General features: G+C 37.6%; 1 protein-coding gene across 12 annotated transcripts in view; it reads left to right on the top strand.

The window, feature by feature from the left end:
- NUMB (NUMB endocytic adaptor protein) overlaps positions 1–14,855 on the top strand; it is a 92,277-nt gene that overhangs the window by 35,601 nt on the left and 41,821 nt on the right. Inside the window, exon 2 of one of the 12 annotated variants that reach the window (XM_085062259.1) lies at positions 5,061–5,141. The exons of 10 other annotated variants lie outside the window; for them this stretch is intronic. The gene's annotated coding sequence lies outside the window, so the exon portion shown is untranslated. Of the gene's footprint in view, positions 1–5,060; positions 5,142–11,835; positions 11,855–14,855 lie in introns of those variants that run through there. One more of the 12 variants, XM_085062260.1, reaches the window with a different exon arrangement.

Here is a 14,855-nt window from a genome sequence, read left to right as displayed (position 1 = left end):
TGCCTTTTGGCTTCTTCTCAGGACAGGTGAATTTTTCCAGCTGTAATCTTGTAAAAAACGTATATTGGGACTTAGCTGTGTAATTGTAGGCTTCTATGCTTCCATTAAGTATTAAGCTCCTTTGGAATAGGCTGAAACTTCCTGCTGTCTAGGCTTGTAAGTGTCTTATTAGTACACCTTGGGATCCTGTCTCTGCACAGTTATTTTTATAGGTGTGTGCTGAAGAGTAGAGTAGCTCTAGCAGTCATAAAGACAAACTGAATGCCATGAGTTAATGTAGGACTAATGAATAACACTCAATCCAGTCTGTAGAACTAAACATACTACACACTGTACATAACCAAATGTTTCACTCTGGACCTCACCCTGCTCCTTCTCAGTTGTTTTTTACAAGTTTTTTTATGTTATCAGTGACCACAGTTAGAGCTGGCAAAACCTTGCATAAGCCTTGAAGATGCAGAGGAAATGATGCACCTGCAGTGGCCTGTCCTACTGATGCAATTGCTCAGGCTTTCCACTAACGGCAAGGTGTTGCAGAAGGTTTCACTGAAGTTGTGGTACCCAAGCAGAGGACTGTTGCCTGCTAAAACCCACTGGTTTCCTTTCTCTGTCATGGAAGGATGGACTTTGTGAGCATATTAACTGCAGGGAACAAAAAAAAGGGGGGTTAATTAGGTTATATTTTAAATTTTATGTGTATAATCTGAGTTGCTACTCTGGTGGAACGTAATAAATGACAGCCACAGTAAGCTGAGCTAGTTCCTATAGCAGGATATAGCTACTGCTTCTGATTGAGTTCTCATAAGGTATTGTGACTGTAGTAGTCTGTTAGCAAATGTTTACTCTGTAGTCTCAGAACTGATGCATGTGCTACCAGAACCTGCACAGAACAAGGCAGCTGGAGGTGGCTTTGGTTGGTGTACGCAGTGCTTCACAGATCTCAGTTAGGTACCCTGGATGAGCCACTGAGACCACGTGCAGTTGGTTGAAGTTTCCCAAAGTGTTTCACTGTGCCTGACCCAGGATGAAGGCTGCCCAGGCCCTTCCTGTTGCGTGTCACGTCTGGATGCCTAATGTGAGGGGATGTGGGTGGCGAAGAGAATTTGCAGGGAGTGTCTCAGGGCAGCCTGTCCAGCGAAGCCTGTGTCACAGCTACATTCTTGCCTTACCTTCTCTCTCTTGCAGAACTTTACGTTGGAGAATTTTGGAGAACTATATCATCTGGATTTATTTGTCTGTAATGTAATTGGCCAAGTCTGTGTGGGTAGTAATCTGTGGAGTCCTTAAGACAACAGACTTTTTTTTTTTTTCCAAATGGTGAGTAAAGTGCTATGGGAACCAACAACTTAATACTGTAGATAAAAATGAATGTTTTGTAGTTTTTGAATCCTGGGTGGACTGGATTCAAGTTCTTGAAGGACGTATTTGTTAGCACTTCTGTTTGAATTAAACACAACAATGTACTCTGTCAGTTCTCCTTTCTTTGACTGGTAGTGTAATCTGTTTATTGCTTGGACTAGGCTTGTGGATTTCCCTATCATTTCTTAAAAACTGGATATCATATCTTTTTGTCTTAAGATTTTGTGAGCTTTAAAATTTAAGAGATTCTGTGTAAGATTATAAATTAATTGCAGGGCATCCTCAGGAAGTTTATTCCTTTTTTTAAATGCATGTCCTAATATAGCTGAGAACATAATGTAGAATTGCTTTTCAAATTCTCAGAACTCATCTTAACCTAAATCTTTAACTTTAGTGAGATCTTTTAAAAATCCTTCTAATTGTATGCATAGGGAGAGTCTCTAACCACTTAAAATAGATTCAGAAAAGGTTACTAGATACTGATATGTTGAAAGTTTGAACCTTTAAAATGTATTATAACGTAAATATAAATAAACACTGGGTATTCTTACATTGTATTTAGTAGATAAATTTAAATGTTTCTCTGGTTTGAAGACTTGAGTCTTGCTTGGATTTGGTTCTAAACATCGCACTCATTAATGCTATTAATATTCAGACTTCTACTCAAAATCTATTTCTTCTGTGATGCCAGTCAATAATTAGTCACTGTAAAAGCTAGATAAGGTGTCACTTAGCAATAACTGTGCCAATGATGAAGTAATTTCTTTTTATTCATCTTTTAGTTTTTATTTCCTTAATTTTTTTCTTTTCAGACCTGTGGCATAATGCTTATCCAGTAATACTGACACACGTTGCCTGCTCCCATAATCTCTGGGCAACTGTATCTACAAAAAGTACATTGTTTATTTTCCTTCCCATATCCAAAGTAATTGTATAAAGGAGAATCAGAGTCAGAGGCCTAGGTTCTGATTTTGTACCGGAGTGATCATAGATTAACTTCACATGATGGTCATCAACCTGGGATGCTTCGGTTTACAGAGGTGTTCAGTCATCCCTCTTGCTGGTGTATTGCAATTCCCTTGGTCCCTTCTGGAGTCTCCCTTCAAACAGAATGGGAGCTCTGCTGAGAGCTTCACATGTTGTAGCTGTTTTAATTTTACTGACATAACTGTTTTTATGTGCAACATAATACTATTATCCAGCAGGAAATGCAGCTTCCTACTGTGAGCCTCAAGACTGTAAAATATTTTAGGAATGCTTTCTAACCTTATTTCCAGCATCAGGGAAATTAGTGTGTCAAATAGTCCTGTTCTGCACCATCCACACCCCTCTACCCCTTTAGGAAAAAAATTTACAAGCTTGCTTTAGGTGTCTTCACTCTTGTAAGACATAAGTTTTTTTATTCTATTCAGATATTGTTTTGTAAGTCCAGCGTGGCTTCTAGAAGAGGAATGCAGCAGTAACAAAATCTTTAAAATAATTTTTAGTAGAAAAGGCACTTACCCTTAGAGAATATTTTGAAAAGTAAAAAAGTTCTTAGTAGAGTAACACCCTCCTCTCCCTATCAAACTGACAAACAACAAAAAAATGGGAGTAAGACAATTTAACTGAAAAAACTGCATCAGATCATGTATCTGTATGTTCAACTGTGAATATGATCTTAAGCTTGGGCAAGTTTTAGGTATGTTCTGTGAAGTTAGCTTACGTGGTCAGTCAGATCTTTTGGGATTTTTGTCTCACTACTTAATCTGATTTTCCCCACAAATTTTACTTGTGTTATGCAGAAAAGATAAATTCAATAACAAGATTGTATACACTGGTATGTAATATACAAAGGGAAAATTTCTGTAGTCCAAACTTCTGATTTCTTCTCCGGCCTTATTTCTTGGTTGCTCTGTTTTTTGTGAGAGTTCAGAACATGCAGGCTGTATGCCTTAAAGTAGGCCATTTCCTGAATCTCCTCTTATTCCTTAATTTTGTGTTGCTGAAACTTTGCTTGGCGTGTAATTAGTATTTGGGTCTCCCACATAGGCTCCAATCTCCTCCTGTATCTCCAGCACTGGATATTTATAGCAAGCTTGCCTCAATGCATTATTGCAGCGGTGAGAAATTGACTCAGTGCACATTGCGATTCCTCCTGCGCCCATATCTGTGACCAACTGTGGAGTTTTGGCATGCATTGCATTCCTGGGTGTGGTTGTAGGACAATCCAAGATAACCTCAGTTATCTTGGCTTTGTTACAGCAGCCTGTTGCATTTTAGAAGTTCATGTTAGAGGCTATAAAAAGCTTTTAATTCCGGACTCTGAAATTATGCTGTTACCTTCATCTTTAGTTCTTCTTTTTTGTAATAATTTAGGGGGAGAGAAGTTATATGAGGAATAAAAAAGGCCTGTGGAGATTACTAGCTTGATATTTTAAAATATTGGAAATAAAAATTTATGTAGTTGTGATTGCTGTCAGCTTTGGGGTTCAGAATCCAGGGCACGCTGAATTTCAACCTATTATTTCTGCTGTAGTTTCAGGGTTAAGGGGGTTTCATCTTGTAACCTCAGTAAGTCTACTTCCAGTCAAAATGACAGTAATATTTAATCATGAGAAGCTTCTAAATGCAAGTTGATGGACCAAGACAGGACTCAGCCTTGAGTTAAGCTTGAAAACAGAAGGACCAAGTACAAGAAAGAAAACTATAACTGAATGTGGAAAAACCCACTGTAGCTGTCAGTCATGATGCGTGGACTGCAACCCATTCTGGTGATAAGGAACTTCCAATAAATAGGCAATGTGAATATGAGTGTACTGGAAACTGTTGTCACTCAATGGTGGTGTCATCGTTCAGACTCAAGACTTGGAAGGGCTGAGGAAGTTCAGTCTGTTTGTGTAGTCAGACACTGTGTGCTTTATAAAGATGTTTTTATATAATCCCTGTGTAAACAGTGCTGGTGGTCAACTTCCAGTGGGTGTATTTCATGACAGAGAGAGGTGGAAAAGGAGAACCTGACTTTTGCAAATGTGGCCCCTTCCTTTGTAAAGTGTTTTCTTTTAGACAGTGAGGGCACAATATAAGGACTCTGAATTTGCTAAAATACTTACTTTATCCTTAATTAAAAAGGAGTGACTGAAGTAGGGTGCCCTTGAAAATAGCTGTTATTACTTTTGCAAATTGATGGATTTCATTGAAGAAGCATTAATTGTGTAAAATATTGAGTGTAAATAACTGAAGAACATGTTATTGCATTGATGATTGATCCTTTTGGGTGATATTTGTGAGTTCATCAACTTTGCCTGACCACTGCAAAATATTAATTTGGCGTTACTCTTAAATATGGTTAGTGTGAATTTGAGAAAAAGTGGTTTGTGGCTTCCAGCAGTGCTTTTTGAGGCATGTGATTCAAATGCCTGTAGACACTTGCATAATTTTACTGTCATGAGACTAAATTGGTTGGAGAAACACATGTAATAGCTATTAGGCTTTTTTTGCTCCTGCTTTATAGAAGTTCTGTGATACGGGAATCTAACTTCTCAAGTGGCACTGCTGGCAAAGCTGTGTGTTTATGCTTGTTTTTAGAAGGGAAGGCTTCATATAAATACTTCTAGTATGTCTTATCTACAGTGGTTAGACTGCTATGATGTTGAAAAAGACCCCTTACAGAGAGATGAGAAGCTTTGTAGTTCTTGTCTGAGAATTCTTTCCTTTTCCAGAAAGTAATACCACTGGAGGAGAGCACTGCCTTTAGACCTGCTGTTTGTTTGTGCGATGTGTGCACCGTAAGAGAACTGCAGGTAAGATGCTGTTGTGTGGATGATTTCAGGAGGTGAAGTTTGAGCTAGGAAGATGCAGTGCAAACCATAAACAGAGTGGAAGGGTGGCTTTGTAATACAGATAATTGCAGTGCACCTGATGGATGATGAGCCTTTGGAATTAAATCTGACCTTTATGAAATAATGTGAGGTACTAGCAAGTGCTAGAAAAGGTAGGGAGAATCCTAGAAAGGGTAGGGAGTCTTTAGCCATTCTGCTGTAGACAGCCTTTGGTTTGCTAGAGCTGTGTTGGTGTATTTTTGCAAGTTGTCATCAGTTAACCAGGGGTGAAGATTGCTAAAGTTGCTGGAAGAATGGTGCAGTTTGAGTGGACTTTCTATGTTCTGCCATGCGCGCTGATGTTTTCTGGCCAAGCGAAGCATGTGCCTTTGGTCATCACAAAGGGATATAAGGTGATCTTAGTCCTCCAGGGGTTGTGGTCAAGATTTATAGAACTTGCCATCAGCAAGGGATAATCACAAGATAGTCTGAGTTGAAAGGATCCCCCAAGGATCAAGTCCAGCTCTTAAGTGAATGGCGCATTCAGGAATTGAACCCACAACCTTAGCATTATTAGTATGCTCCAACCAACCAAACTAATCTCAGTGACACATAATGCCAACTTCTTAGGAGATCTGATTTTCCTAGAGTAAAATACACTCACATTTTACCTCAGTTCAGTATCTATGTCAGCAAGTCACTATTTGCATCCCCTACTTGTAACTTCCATTCCTGTTAATGTAATAAATAAGGTGAAGTTTAATATATGTAGAGGAATTGTAGTTAAGGAATGTATAATTGATTCCCTGTGAAGGAAGGTGGTGTTCTCTTCCACATAATATTAATGGCATTCTAAATGGTGTTATCTATATTGTCAGTAACGTATATGCTGCCTATTGTATAAGAGGGAACTGGACATTCTGTAAGGATTTACATCTTGAAAGTTTTCTGGACTTCGAAAGGGAAGGCTGGGTATACTGTTAAGAATGGTGATCGATGAATGGAGTAGTTGTGCTACAGTCACCTGCCAGAATAATGGAGTTTATTCAAGGTCCTGTTCGAATCAGTGGACTCTGTGACTAGTCACTGGTGAAGATAACACAGTTGTGACATTTATGGTTGTGTGAATCTGGCAGCACAATATCCAGTGTCATTTTCACCAAGTCCCTATATCATGCCTGCCCTGCTGCTGGGTGCCAGCTGTTCCATTGCAGGCATTTTTAGACTGCCTTCCTCTTCATCCTGTCTTCTGTTGCCCAGCTCAGCTGACACCCCAGGAAGCAGCTGTCTTTTATGGAAGTGAGGTGATGTTCTCCATACCAAGATGGCAGCACAAGGCACATGATTTCGTCTGTCAGCCTGGGCAGCAGCATGATTTCCTACTTGCCCCGACTGTAGAGCTCATACTGCATCTATGTCAAACTCATTCATACCAGAAGTGAAATTTGTTTCTTGCCACTGTGACCATCCATCAGCAGGCAATGCTCAGTATGGCAGTGGTAGAACCTGAATTATTCTGGGGAAACTTGAGTGAGTGATGCCTTAGTTACTTTCTGCCACTTGCTCTGTGCTGTGTCTGGTTTTTAAGAAGTGACTGGTAACAGTGCACTGTGCTGCAGATATGGAAAGGCTGCCTTTTGGTGCAGGATTTCAGGGTTGTCAGATGATACTTCTGTCTTTGAGCTGGAAGCTTCATTGGTTGCTGTGATAGACTTGAGAATGAAGACAAATTTTGCTCATTATTTTCTGTTGGACTTTTCTTGTTCCTTTGCCATGCAGTTTAAAGTTGGGAAGATGACAGCCAGTGTTACAATTCAAGAGGCTATTGCAGCCATGAGGTTTTCCGGCATGTATTACTTAGGGCAGTGGACTTTTTGGGACTCTCTTTCTGCCACCAAACTCAATGTGTTGGAGCAGATCCTTGTAGCTGCCTTACTGTAGTAAACAACACTTGGTTTAGAAAGGTGAGAGAATCTGTAGGTTTCACAGTTCTTAGCCTAGCTGACGTTATCCAGTCAGACTGATGTGTTTGCGAGGACTGTTGTCATCACTGGAGCTGCTGAATTGCCACTGTTGTTGGCAGCCCTGCCTGTAGTCCTGTACTGACTCCTGGGCAGCCTGATCTCACTCTGGGAGAATAGGACTTGCTAGTAGCTGTGGAATTCATTTAACCTTCTGAAGGAGATGGAAGTGTGATCCCACATATTATAGACAGCATCCTACTTTGCTTAAGAACATGACAAGGTTGAGGAAGGTAATTTCTATACCAGTAACAAAACTATTTGCCTCTCTAGGTCAGGGTGATGTTAATGTTGAACTTTTTCCTGGGTTTGAACAACTGTAAAAAGATAGCCAAAAGCTCAATTTGTTTGAATAATGAACACCTTTCTCTTTTTGTCCATGTCTCAGCTGGCAGCTTATTCTTAAATATGTAATATATACATAAATATATATTATATATATTTAAGAATATATAATATACACTAATATATATTATAATATATAATATTTACATATTATATAATATAGAATATATAATAATTATTATTAAGAGAATTAATAGGTGCTCAATTGCAGTGCAATATGCAATATTTCTGTAGTTCTTAGCAGCCCTAGCTGACAAAATGTACTTTACTGATGGTTTGAGAAGTTTCTGACTTAATTCAGCATATATTGCTTATAATTATAGTTGCATTTGAGCTTTTGAAATAAAAGCACTTTTTCATGATATTTTCATGCTCATAATCTTAAATGGACCATTTATTTATAGATTGGGGCTAAAATAAACATAGTAGCTTGGAATCACTTAGGTGGGAGAACCGTTTATGAGGAATGGTGAGACAGAAGTTTTATGAATATTTATGGCATTTTGGTATTCATAGAAGAAGGTGATGGTCTTAGCTCCTGGTATAGATAAACTGGGACCCTGAAAGGCAGTACTGGCATTTTGAGATGCATGTTTTAACTTTGTCTTTTAATGTTAACTGTTAAAGTGGTTCGTTAAACTTCTTCGCAGTAATAAGTGTTCTGTGTCTTACTGACTAAGAGTATGGGAACATTTCTGATCTTAATTTCAAGATTCTACAGACAATTTCAGTGGAGGTTTTTCATTATTATGTAAATGTTATTTTAAACTGTTTGCATTAGAGTGCACATTCTGGCCTTTTTCTTAATACTCATTTTGAGATCTGAATAAACTTGTGAAGAACGCACGCATGCAAAGGCTTGTTCTGGCTTTTAATGCATGTTTGTTTTTTGTAGCAGAAATTTTGTGTTGATCTTGAAAGAGATAATAAAACCTAAATGGTAGCAGAATTAATATGGGGAAGAGAAAGCTAACAGAAAAAAAATTGAAATAAGATTCCAGTATTTTATCACCAGGAAGGTGGTACAGTAAGTCTGAATCCATTATATTATAAGCCAAAGACTTGACCTGTGTTCTGAATTACCATAGACTTAATTTTGACTAGAAGGTAAAATGCTGACATGAGTTCTTTCAGTTCATTTAGTAGTTAAAGCAGTTTTGCAAGTTTGGAGCAGTCTGTCTCAGGTAGTGACATGAGATTCACATACACACCTTCCCCCGCTGGTTTAAATATTGTTTACAGGCTGGAATTAAAATCTTTTTGTGGTCTTGGAAAGACCAGATATTTTGACTAGTTTGTTAGAGAAATGAACATATTTCTTCCATTTCTTGATTAAAGTTTGCATTAAAAAATCTTCATTATCAGGAAGGAATTTTGTGATTATCAATTTGATTTAAGTGAAATGGGTAGAAACCATCTCACTGGATGTATACAGAGTTACTTATTTGGAGAAATATATTTTCATTATTAGGTGTACTTAAAGTGGGTTTGTATAACTGAACTTTTTTTTCTCTTCACTGAGTTTAATGGGAGTTAAAACAGTCTGGAGAGGAACCCCTGGATTTATTGACATCTCAAGCTTTATGTGATAATTCTCACTGAGCATGTAATTGTGAGTTCATAATACATTATTGCTGGTCAAAAATAATGTGTTACTAATTTTAGTGATCATCATGAAATCTGGTAAGTTCTGTGGAAGGAAATGTCTGAGAGATTATTATCAGTGTTTAAAAAAACAGTGCCTGTGAGATTTTCGTAGCAATAGCAGTCGAATTCCTGTCTACTGCCTCCATAAAGACCAACGTTACTATCCTTATAAGCAAAAGGCTTTAAATGCCCAGTGATAGGAAGAGGGAGTGGGGGACGGAAGTATGCATCTGTTTGTAAGAGCAGATATGAAAAACTTGACTTGGAGTTCTTCCAAAAAACCCCAAACTTTAAATGCAGACTGATTTATCCTTTTAGCACTTAATTCCGTAGAGATCGTCCTTTCCCTCCTCTCTGCTATTACCCTCAACTGATAATATACAAACATTGAAATTAATAAGATGAAAGGTTTTGGCTTAGGTCTGAGAAGCTTCAAGTCTGTTGCCATGAACAAAGAGAAAACCAGCCTTGACTGGAGTTCTGGCAAATTGGTATAGTGGTATAAAAATTTCAGATTGTGGGGTTGTTCTTTAAAAGTAACACTTGAAATTATCTAAAAAAACATTGTCTTGTGAGGTACAGAGAGGAAATGACCTAAGCTCCCAGATGAAACTTTTTATAGTCCATATTGGACTTGACTTTATAATCTCTCTTTTATTTCAACCCATAGGTTTGGGGGTTTTGGGTTTTTTTTGTTTATTTTTTTTTGTTTGTTTGGTTTTTTTGTGGTGTTTTTTGGTTGGTTGGTTGGTTTTTTGGTGTGGGTTTTTTTTGTTTGTTTGGGTTTTTTGGTTTGGTTTTTTTTTTGTTTGTTTGTTTTTTGTTTTGGGGGGTGTGGTTTTAAATATCCATCGAGTCATGGTTATAGCTTCAAGAGAGAGGTTTTTAAGAAAAGTACTATGGCAGAATCTGAGGGAAAAAGAAAAAAGTCACCAAGTGAACATATTCTTCCTACTGTCTTATGCACATTGTTCTGGTAACTGAGTCTACTACACTTGGTATTGGGGAATGTTTTTTCCCAAAATTATATACACCAGGATTTTATGAAGGTAAGTGCTTATAGAAGATATTTCTTTAGTTATATTGCTATATATAATTTTCAAAATCACTGAAGCTGTGCTTAGGTCTTAAGGCTTTGCAGTAAGCAGACCTGGGAAACATTAGGCATGAAGTGAGGTTTTATGTACTGTGTCGTCATAAGGAATGCTAGTTGTCTAGATACAAAATGGTACCAGCAAGCTGAAATTGTGTTGGAAGTCTCTGTTTAGACACCTCTCATAGAGACTATGGTGACAGATTCCTTAAATTTTCTGAGTTGTTCTGTGGGTGATGAAACATGTGGCTTGTATTAGACTCTACAGAGGGTACAAAATATTTTTAAAAGTATTTGACTGGTGAAGGAATTCAGAAAGCGTTGCATTCTGTGTACTTAAAAGAATTTATAGGTGGTATTTAACTTTGTTAAGCTAGCTTCTGATTTGATTACATTTGTGTAAAGGAAATGGATTTGGGAAATAATTCTGTTCGTTCCTTCTAGTGTTTTGCAAAGAGTTATGAGAAACATTACAGAACAACTCAAAACTAGCACTGGGCAGATGTACAAATATAAATATTAATTCCTACTATAAAAATTTTTATTTACACAGATCTTACTTTATATTCTGAAAAGTCAACCACAGTTGCTATGCTGGACACCAGAGTGAGTTCTCTAAAAGTATTTTCCCTAAAGTTTACATGAAAGTAAACTTTTTCTGTTGTTAGGCTTAATGAAGGATCATCAAATGATTTTCTGATACTCTGACAGCCAGAAAAAATTAGTGTATCTTTTCTCTGGGCTCATTTTTATTATTAAAACCTGCCATTTTTTCAGAAAAGCTTGATGCAAAGCTTCACAGTTTCACTTTGAGTTATAAATTAATATTAAAAATACCTTTTGTGTCACTCACCCTCCTCCTTCTTTGCATTGGCTGCAGTCAAAAGTGTGGTTGATTTAGCATGAACAAGCTGAAGAAAACCCACAGATAAGAGTGCCTTAATTATATTGAACTGTGGAGGATGGGAGCTATTAAAGTGTCTTGAACTGCCCTGTAACAGCTGCCAGGCAGTGACTGACTGGGGTGCTTGGGCCCAGTGCAGTAATGGTATAACAAGGAGTCATCTGTCACCCTGTGAATGACACACATCGTGCCACTTTAAGCTAATTTTCATTGCGTAATTGAGATTGACTAGCGCGCCCATGGCTTATTGCCACAATAATTCAAATTTTGTGAGCTGTCTGGGAATATACAAATTCATATAATTGAAATGTCTTGAGCTCTAGAAACTTCTGCTTGTGTGTGTTTGGGGAAGGGAGAGGAGGTCCTTACCACTGTAGCTCCTGGTTGCACTGGGGCAGTTGGATATGAGCAACTCCTCCGGGGTGCTGTGACAGCTGCAGCGTGGAGGTGTGGCCAGCTGGCCTGGCCCTGAAGGACACCAGCTTGGGAGTTGTGCTGCTTCACAACAAAGGCTCCACAGCACAGTCATTCTCTCTGATACAGTCAGTGTTGGATCCTGGGGAAGGGTAGAAGATTAAGACATGAAGTAAAACTTTCCAGCTGGTCAGATTGGACTGGGTGATTTCATCCATGGAAAGCTGCACCTTCACTATAGGTTTCAACAACCTTTGGAAGTTTCGATCAAGTGGGTGGTTTAGTTTTTGGTTTGGTTTTGGTTTTTTTTTTTAATTCTCTCCTATTTTTAGTTTTTAAACTTTCCCAGACCTAGGAATTGTCCTAATTAATTTCGTATCATGAAGTGAAATACTCTTTTATTGAAACCTGGACTGCTGGAGAATTGTGTTGTTTTTCCACAGTTTCTACAACATAAGAATTGGAAAAATCATAATTCCCTTTTCATTTTCTGAAATTATGATCCTATAATTTTTGCAGCATTCCCCACTAGAAAATTGCTTTACTGAGGTGAAGGCCTTTGATGTATCTAATCTGTCCTTGAGCAGATGATGTTAAGTAGTCCTTGCTATCCTCCTTATCCTTGTTACTTTCCTGCACCTTTCAGTTTCATTTCAGAGAGGGTATATTAACTGCAAGAACTATGTGGTATTGTAGCTGAGTGCAGTCTGGTCTTATACTGGCTTAGCTCTGCTCCTTTCATAATAATTCTTATTTGCTTATTTGACAATTACATTTTTAGAGGACTAAACATGAGTCTCTTTCCTAGACAGTGGTAGTAGCTGAATTCATATTCATGATTATATATAATTAAGGTGGCTTTTTTCTTCTTCTGTTCTTCTCCGTGTGCTTTTCTCTGCTGTTTTCATGACAGAATGATTTCTTCTTGTGAGATGATCTGTATTTCTAAAATCAATTTCATCTATTCCAGACTATTTTGCATCACCTGTAAACAGGTGCTGAACTGTTTTCTTTTGAGAACATACATGAATGAAATAAACATCACTGGTTTTGGTAGAGAGCCCTTTTTACCTCCCAGTTTTCTATCTGATCACTCTGTTACTTGTGTATTTACCTCGTTTCTCTGTACCTGAACCCTACTTGCTGACAGACTCAGCACTGCTATTCATTCCCACTGAAGACTTCTCATAAAGCTGATACAAACTGATGGTTTATTGCTCCAAATGTTTCCTTAGTGTGGACTGCTGGATTGGGCTGCTGTGGGCTGGTGTACAGCAGTGTTGCAGGATCAATTGTACAAAATGCATTGGCTTTCACTTTTGTGAAACACTGTACATGAACCAAGGGTAAAGCTTCACTATGAAGACAAGTATATTTTTTAAATGTTGCTAAAATATATCCTCCTAGTAATGTGGTTTAGAGTGTAGTTCATTCCTGAAATGCATGCCCTGGATCTGTAGCTTATTTTGTCTGCTCTTTCTGCTCTCTCCTAAGAGTTGGAACCAAACAATACAGTCATATGTTCATATGTTTCTGAACTCCCAGTAAGTAGGTAGTGATTAGGTCAACAGCACACAGGTGTGATGGACTAATTTATATTCAACCCTGTCTAATACTAAGCAGCAGATGTTTGGCCTTGTCTAGTCAACACTGATTATTTGCTTATAAAATACCCATAGGTACTACTGAAGTAAGTGCAGTGTAAGAACCTAAGATTCGTGATTGATCTACCAGTAAAAATGCTTATTTTACTTGTAAAAGATTTTTTTTTTAAATTTTGAAAATGCATTTATTTTCTGAGGTTTTCTTGGGTTTGACACATATAACTTTAAGCTGCAGTTTGGGGAATTGAGTGATTCAAGAACATATTATTTGGCTGTTTCAGCCGTTTTTGTACTTTCCTTTATATCTAATTTAATTTTGAAATTCAGCATGTATTTGTAAAGATACCTTTTAAACCGAGGTGTTCATGTTTGAAAACTGTCGAGTTGTCTGATATTTAGCTGCCCTAAATGTAAATTATTCACTTGGAAATGATGTGGCTTTGTGGCTTTGTTAGTTAAAATTATTCACATGTTTGCAGATGAGCTGCAAAGCAGAATTACTTGAACTGCTTTCCACAAGACATAGATAGTGTTTCTTTGCTAAACTTTTGCTTATTTTCAGTTATTATAGATAATGTGATTCATCTCACTTTGTATCACATAAAGTGTTAAGGAGACCTGCTTTCCACTAGTGACTGACAGTCTGCAGGGTATTTTTAGAGTGAGTCTACAAAACAAGGGGATTACTGCCTTATATCTCTGCTCTTAAACCTCTTAGCATATTGTATAGGACCACAGTCAGAGTTTGCAGTTGTTGTGGTGTCTGATGAATTGGAACATTTGCTTTAGAATAGTTATTGATGGAGAAAATGAGGCTTGCCTTTCTTTTTTTGCTGATTTTCACAGGTTTGTGAGAGGCAAATTATTTATCTTACATCTGCTAGAAAGAGTATTGCATATATTTAGGAATAACTTCTGCTTTGCAATTATCAAACTTGTATTTTTGTGACAGTTTGAGTCTGAATGTTTACTTTGGTGATACTTCCGTTACATAACATTGTGGAATTATAAGTACTGTATTTAATTGCTGCAGTCTGGGGTTATTTATGTTTGAAAAGTATATTTTACAAAATTCTAAGCTTTAGGACAGGGCCTGTGGTATGTTTTAGCCACATAGTTGTTGACAATGTGTTGGAGAACAGTTCATTATTTCATTTCCTGATATTTCATAAGCTGTCTGCAATTTTTGTTTAACTCTGGCTTTTGCCAGTAAGATGTTGCTGTCATAACATTGTTTTTCTCCTTCTGCCACCCTCATCCTTGGTGCAAATAGAGTTGTCAAGTGCTCTGGAAAGAGTTGTGGAGTGCTCACATGATACCTTAGTTCAGGTATAAGACAGCAAAAAATGCAATGGATTTGAGAGGATGTTTCGTACCTCACATCTTATGATGACAATGCATCACAATTTCTAAGAATGCTGTCGGAGACATTATTGTCGGCTCTGGTCTCTTTGGTCTTACAATAAAGAGTTTAAGGCTGCCATTTCTGCTGTATTATCAAAGTATGATCCAAATATTACTTTCACTGCTGAAAGGTGAGTTTTCTACAGCTTGTGGGCTTGTTTCAATAGACTTTTAATTATGTGTCCAATACTGTATCTTCAACAAGGAAATTCCCTTAATTAGAACCCTAAATAATAATAATAACAACAACAACAAAATGTATTT

This window comes from Lichenostomus cassidix, chromosome 5, assembly GCF_008360975.1.
Source record: "Lichenostomus cassidix isolate B80296 chromosome 5, HeHo_3.0, whole genome shotgun sequence".
NCBI classification, from domain to species: Eukaryota; Metazoa; Chordata; class Aves; order Passeriformes; family Meliphagidae; genus Lichenostomus; species Lichenostomus cassidix.
The sequence above is the reverse complement of the archived record's forward strand: the minus strand, read 5'-3'. Positions and strand labels throughout refer to the sequence as shown.